This window comes from Triticum dicoccoides, chromosome 4A (assembly GCF_002162155.2).
Source record: "Triticum dicoccoides isolate Atlit2015 ecotype Zavitan chromosome 4A, WEW_v2.0, whole genome shotgun sequence".
NCBI classification, from domain to species: Eukaryota; Viridiplantae; Streptophyta; class Magnoliopsida; order Poales; family Poaceae; genus Triticum; species Triticum dicoccoides.
This window is the reverse complement of record NC_041386.1, coordinates 668,071,827-668,079,169: the sequence shown is the minus strand read 5'-3', so window position 1 is coordinate 668,079,169 and position 7,343 is coordinate 668,071,827.

Below are 7,343 nucleotides of genomic sequence, written 5' to 3'. Positions count from 1 at the left end.
TTTTTCATTTGTAGATGTCTGTACTCAAACATGTTAAGCTTCCGCATGTGCTTTGACTTGTATGCTCTGATTGTTGGGTCATGAGACCCATGATTGTAATATCTCGCTCCTCGAAGCCTATTGAATAAATACTTGAGTTGTAGAGTCATGTTGTGATGCCATGTTGTATTTGCACATATCGAGCATATTGTGTGTATGTTATTGAAATGCTTGGTATGTGTGGGATCTGACTATCTAGTTGTTTATCCTTAGTAGCCTCTCTTACCGGGAAATGTCTCCTAGTGCTTCCACTGAGCCACGGTAGCTTGCTACTGCTCCGGAACACTTAGGCTGGCCGGCATGTGTCCTTCTACGTTCTTGTGTCTGTCCCCTCGGGTAAATGTCACGCGATGAATACCGGAGTCCTGTTAGCTTGCTACAGCCCGGTTCACCGGAGTCCTGCTAGCCCAGTGCTACAGCCTGGATTCACTCGCTGATGACCGACACATTCGATGCTGGGTCATGGATGCCTGTCCCTGTAAGTTAGTGCCACTTTGGGTTCACGACTAGCCATGTCAGCCCGGGCTCCTTGTCATATGGATGCTAGCGACACTATCATATACGTGAGTCAAAAGGCACAAACGGTCCCGGGCAAGGTAAGGCGACACCCGTGGGGATACCGTGCGTGAGGCCACAAAGTGATATGAGGTGTTACATGCTAGATCGATGTGGCATTGAGTCAGGGTCCTGACAGAACAGTAGCCCGTGGAGGGGTGGTTGAACAGGAGCCCGTGGAGAGGGGTGGTTGAACAGTAGCCGATGGAGTAGCGTGCGGTGGAGGCTGGATGAACAGGATCCCATGGATGAACAGTCACAGGTGGAGGCTGGAGGAGGTCGACGGTGGATGAACAGTAGCTCGTGGAGGCTGGAGGAGGTCGACGGTGGAGATGAACAGTATCCTGTGGAGTCCCATTTTGCGGTACGCCACACCCCTCCCGATGAACAGGACCCCCGTTTCGACCGTAGCACTCCAACACAAGTCTGTTTTGTCTGTTTTGCGGTACTCCACACTCCTCCCGATCAATAGGACCCCCGTTTCGACCGTAGGAGTTCCATTTCCTCCGTTTTGCGGTACGCCACACCCCTCCCGATCAACAGGACCTCCGTTTCGAACGTGGCCGGTCGAACACAAGGCCGTTTCCTTCGCTCTGCGGTACGCCAGGCCTTGTTTCCATCGCCTGTTCCGTCCAAGCCCTCCCGATGAACACGATTCCGCGTTCCGTTCCGACCCAGACGGTTGGCTCCCACGCGTTCCTTTGCCTCCCGATGAACACGGCACATTTCGTTGCCTCCCCATGAACACGACGCATTCCGTTGCCTCCCCATGAACACGACGCATTCCGTTGCCTCCCCATGAACACGACGACGACGTTGTTTCTCTGTTCCGACCCAGCCATGTTCATGAGCCCTGGCCATACGTATGTGCGAGTAGGCATTTGAGACCCCGCCTGTATGTACGTACGTGGCCGTATTTTCTTTCTTGCACCCTGGCCGTTGTACGTACGTGTACATGCTACATGCGCGCCTCTACTACGACACGTGCGCGCCTCTACATCCACTAGTATGTACTTGCATGTTCGCGACCAGAATGACAACACTATGTACGCTTTGACCAGGTGGGTCCCGACTGTCAGGCAATTCCTTGCGTGTGAAGATGTAGCTGGTGGGTTCCAGTAGTCAGGGGTGCGAATCATTTTGTTTTTTTTTGCCCGGACGCACTTCCTTGCGTGCGAAGGTGTAGCTGGTGGGTCCCAGCAGTCAGCTGGCGAATCATTTTGTTGTTTTTTTGCCCGGACGCACTTCCTTGTGTGCGAAGGTATAGCTGGTAGGTCCCAGCAGTCAGGGGGGAAACATTTTTTTTCGCGAAATAGGGTGGCCCGTCCGGTGGGTCCCCGCTGTCAGGTGGAGGAATAATTATTTTGCGCGTAATAAGGAGGCACTTCCTTGCCGCCAACGTGGACCCAGTTGTTAGCCTCTCCATGTACAGTACTCTTCCGATGGAAGTCGGTCGTTGACCACATTGACCACGCCGCGCCGAGAGCACCAGGGTGGTGGACGACGGCGAGGCCGAGGAAGGGGACGACGCGGAGCCGGGGAAGACGCGGCAGTGGATGCCCACGCGGAGAGGAGTACGATTGTACGAGGGTTTACTGGTTCGTCTGCCGTCACCGGAGAATAACAGCATGTGTGGGTCAGTAGAGGGATGGCTAGGCCAGCAATGGGAGTATGGTGGGGGCGGTGAGGCCTGCGCGGCAGCACAGCCGACCGCGGGGAGGAGGGAGCAGGCAGTCCCACCGGCGCTTGTTTGAGCGGCTGGAGCAGGAAGAGCAGAGATTGAAGAACCACAACAGCTGTTGGATGGACATCCAACAGTCACTGCTTGTGCGTCAACCTTCTTTTTAGTAAAGCCTCAAATCTGTGGAAAACAGCATACAACCCATCTGCCATTATTTCTAATAATTTACAGCACATTTGCTAATTCTTAAGGTTTTTTTGGAGCCCATATTCTTTTTGTTAGGATTACAGCCATATTGTGGCCACGGTTAAAAAATTATACGAAATTTTGCATATTTCGGTGCGGTCCGAACTGTTTTTAATCCCAAAGTTTCGACTCACATTCAAGCTGATTTTAAAAATAAATGTATATCAATATAAAATCCAACAAATTCTCCACGCATAAAAATTAATGTAATTTAAAATCTCGAAATGAAAAAAAGATATTTGAAACTAATTGCCTGTTTGATGTGCTTTAAAAATGTATAGCCCATTTCTCATTACTGATGGGCCATTTTCTCGGCCAGCCGAATGAAATCTCTCCTCGTCTTGAAAGATTTGCAGCCCAACAGGCCTGACAAAGCGACTTACTTGGCAAATCACAAAAAAACTGGGCTGTGGCCGTGGACCTAGCTATCAGCCTCTCCACGTACAGTACTCTTCCGATGGAATGTTGTTGACCACATTGACCACGCTGCACCGAGAGCACCAAGGTGGTGGACGACGGCAAGGCCTAGGAAGGGGACAACGCAGAGCCGGGAAAGACGCGGCAGTGGATGCCCATGCGGAGAGGAGTACGACTGTACGAGGGTTTACGGGTTCGTCTACCGTCGCCAGAGAATAGCAGCATGTGTGGGTCAGTAGAGGGATGGCTAGGCCAGCGATGGGAGTACGGTGGGGCGGTGAGGCCTGCGCGGCAGCACAGCCGGCCGCGGGGAGGAGGGAGCAGGCAGTCCCACCGGCGCTTGTTTGAGCGGCTGGAGCATAAAGAGCAAAGATTGAAGAAGCACGACAGCCGTTGGATGGACATCCAACAGTCACTACTCTCGTGTGTTGACTAAGTTGATAGGGCGTTGCGTGTGCGTCAACCTTTTTTTTATGAAAGCATATGCGTCAACTTGTAGTAGGCGCACAAGTCAGCCTCAAATCTATGGAAAATAGCAGACAGCCCATCTGCCATTATTTCTAATAATGTATAGCACATTTGCTAATTGTTAAGAATTTTTTTTGGAGCCCGTCTTCTTTTTGTTAGCATTACACCCCATATTGTGGCCACGGTTAAAAAGTATACGAAATTTTGCATATTTCGGTGCGGTCAACTGTATTTAATCCAGAAATATCGATTCACATTCAAACTATTTTGAAAAATAATTTATATAAATATAAAATCCAAATAATTGTCCACGCATAAAAATTAATGGAATTTAAAATCTTGTAATGAAAAAAAATTGAAACTAATTCCCGGTTTGATGTGTTTTAAAAATGTATAGCCCATTTCTGGGCAAACCGAATGAAACTCTCCTCGTCTTGAAAGATTTGCAGCCCAGCAGGGCCGATAAAGAAAGTAGGCCTTGTTTCGGTATTTCTTTAAAAAAAAATAGAACTGGGCTAGCCATTTTCAGCAAGAAAAAACACAACTGGGCTCATGATGTGGTAAACATAAATAAAACCCTGGCTAGACGGGCCACGGCCCCCACACAGCCCCGTTGTTACCCTGATCCGTCGCTAAAACTAGTATAAATAACAACTGTGTGTTCCTCAAAAAAAACTGCGCGACCTGCTGGGTCCCTGGTGTCAGCCGCTCGTAGTGTAATTCTCTTGTTTATTGACTACGTTGACAATGGCGTGAGCCCCAGATGTCCAACCATTGGGAGGAACCATATTTTTGGCCTTGTAATACATAGGCACTTGCTTGCGTACTGCCATGACGCTGGTGGGTCCCTACTGTCATCCTCTCCACGTACAGTCATCTCCTTGTTCCTCTTGGTTGTTGACGACGTTGACAACGCAAGAGGGCGGCGCACCACGAACAGCGAGCGAACCAAGGCCGCAAGGCGGAGGACGACGGTGAGGCCTTGGACGGAACGAACAGGAGCCGTGGAAGATGCGTCGGTCCAGTCACAGGCGGAGGGGAGTACAAGGGTTGACTGGTTCAGGTGCGGGTGCGTGTTGGGGCTGACGTCGCTGGAGAATAACAGGATGTGTGGGGGAACAGAGGGAGGGACTGGCCAACGTTGGAGGGTATGTACGGTAGGGCGGCAGAGGCGCAGCCAGCCATGGGATGCGGGAGCAGGCGGAGCCGACGGGGTGGTTCGGTTTGGGCGGCTGGAGGAAGAAGACAAGAGATAGAAGATACACAACATATGTTGGATGTCAATCCAACGGCTGGTAGGCAGAATCATTTATTGACTGGCTAGGCTATTTCCTCGCGGGTCCCAAATGTCAGAATCCAAATCTGTCACGGTCATGCAACCTTTCCTATGAAAATTTACAGCCCATTTGATGTGCTAGTTCGAAATAAGTTTGTGGGTGCTGGTGGGGGCTAATCACTTGACTTTTGTAATGCACAGTGAGCTCAAGCAGTCGGCGTGATGTTATTTCCCTTGGTTGGTATTTGTTACAATATTTCAGTCTAAATTAAACGAATGGCAAGCCATGCCTTGTTTCAAAGAAAATATGACAGTCACAGCCGAGTTGAAAAGGGCAGGAACATCTAACTTCAGCTTACAAACTGTACAAAAGCACGAGGGTTAATTGTTCATCATGTTTACAAAAAAACCCAGGTTGAAAAGGGCAACAACATCTAACTCCAGCACTGTTTTCGGCAGTCACAGTCAAATGGATCGGTCAGGTCCATAGAATGAACATCCTGGGTCATAAAATTTACTGGATTATGACCACAATATGTTGTAAATAGAAGCCCGACACGTTCAAATGCTCTTTTGCCCACCTAAAACTCCTTTTTTTTGCTCTTCGACATACCCATCCGTCAAAACCATGCTGCTGATAAACTTAAGCCTGATGGACAATAGTAACCTCGCATTCAGCAGGAAGAATGTGACAAATCTAGTGTTTGCACGGTTGGCTACATATCGTTCTAGCGTTATTGTCTTCAATCGAATCTCATGAGAAGTGGGAAAATCCCGATGCTTACGAATCCACGGTCGAAAGGGCAACAGCTGAACGGTTAATTCTAGTACACTATATTCGGGCTTCCAATGTGTGTGTGAAATTATCACCTTTATATACAACTTCTCCAGACATGGAAAGCATTGCAGCAAGCCAATAATCTTGTTCAGATCAAAAATAATCATTTGGATATATAAGATCTTGACAGAATCCAGCACCACTGATAGGCCATCCATGGAGAAACTCTTCATTGAGCATAGAACATAATATTAGTACAAAATGTGTACTCCAAGATGATATATAACTTATGGGCAGAAATTTAAAATGCAGCTTATGGTTACAAGTGTAGATGATAATATAAAGTACATGAAGAACTGTGGAGCCAAACACCATATTGAAATGAGCACAGAGATCGTGTATTACACCCAAGGTCTCCAGTTTAGGTGCAGAGAGGACGGTTATTTGCAACGGTGAATAACTAGAATCAAGGATCAACCTTTCAAGTGAAGGGGCATCTTGGATGATGAGCTGCCTCCCGTCAAAAGAAATTCCAGTTCTTACAAGGTTAGGTGACTTTATTTGGAGACAACCGATTCTAGCTGTCAAAACAAGCACCAAGCACTCCAGGGCAAGGCAACTAGAGTGGATGATGCTGTGCAATGAGGCCTCCGATATACGAACCCGCATAAGTGAAAGTTTCTTGAGAAATGGGAGTCGAAGGTTTAGTACCAGATTGTCTGGTAGGTAGCACAGCGCAAAGGTGGCGGTGTGGAGAGAGGAGGAAAACCGCGAGATGGACATCGGTGATGAGGGCACAAGTTCATGGTGTTCGGTATGTGGTATGTGATTTCGAGGGGAATAGTAGAACTCAAGTAGCTCTAGTTCTTTGAATTCAGGGGATTTCAGCCAGGCGTCCATCATGCAGGGCATGGTATGCTTGCTCAGGTAGCATGATGGGATGCAGAGGCTTTGAACGGAGCCCTGGTGGGAGGAGATGATGGCTCTGGGGATTTCAAAATCATTGAAGAGAGATAGCTGACGACAGTTGAGATTAAGGGGCACGGCGCGCCATAGAGGGCGCCACCGAATTTAGAGGACTTGGGTGCGGCAGCAATCCTTGGTGGGGAGAAGCGAGATGATCTCCCCAAGGACGGCATCCGGGAGATCGCTGATGCGGTCCAACCGAGATTCTACGGGTTCCTGGGATCCGGTGGAGGCGGGGTCGCCGCTTCTCCCCGCGCTGCCGGGTGCGGGATCTACAACAGGCGTCGCCGCTGGTGGGAGCCTCATCTTCTTGGCGCTGGGGTTAGCTGACTCCATTTCCTCGAGGGCGTCGCATCGCGCTCACGGGGAGCCTAGTTGTAGTGCGAGTGAAGAAGAAGGGGAGCTGAGGTTTTTTCTGTAGTAGGAAGGAAGAAGGGGAGCTGGGGTTTTCTGTAGGAGTGAGGTGAGGAATTTGGGGGTACGAGTGGAGCGAGCTGACGTCAGGTGGGTGCGAGCAAGGAGGAAGAAGAGCACCCAGGTTTTTTGGGGGGTGGTGTGCTGGGTGTGGGTAGCGCCTCTCATTCAGTAAATATAGGGCTTTTGAATTGATTTTACTATTTACCTAGTGTGGATGGGCTGTTTTGTCTTGGGCCCGGTGAAACAATTACTACTAGTACAGTGGAGACACTCTACAGCTACCCAGAAAAACAATTACTACTAGTACAGTGGAGACACTCTACCGCTTCTGGCTCCTCCGAGGTCATTGAAACGTCTCCCTCTACTGAAAGTCGTTATACTTTTGTTCACCGACATGGGGGCCATGCAGCGCGCGGGCCCAAATGCCATCCACCAAATTAAAAGGCAGTATGCAGGCAGAGAGTAACCCTGATCGTAGCGCGGCAGTAACGAGCCATCGT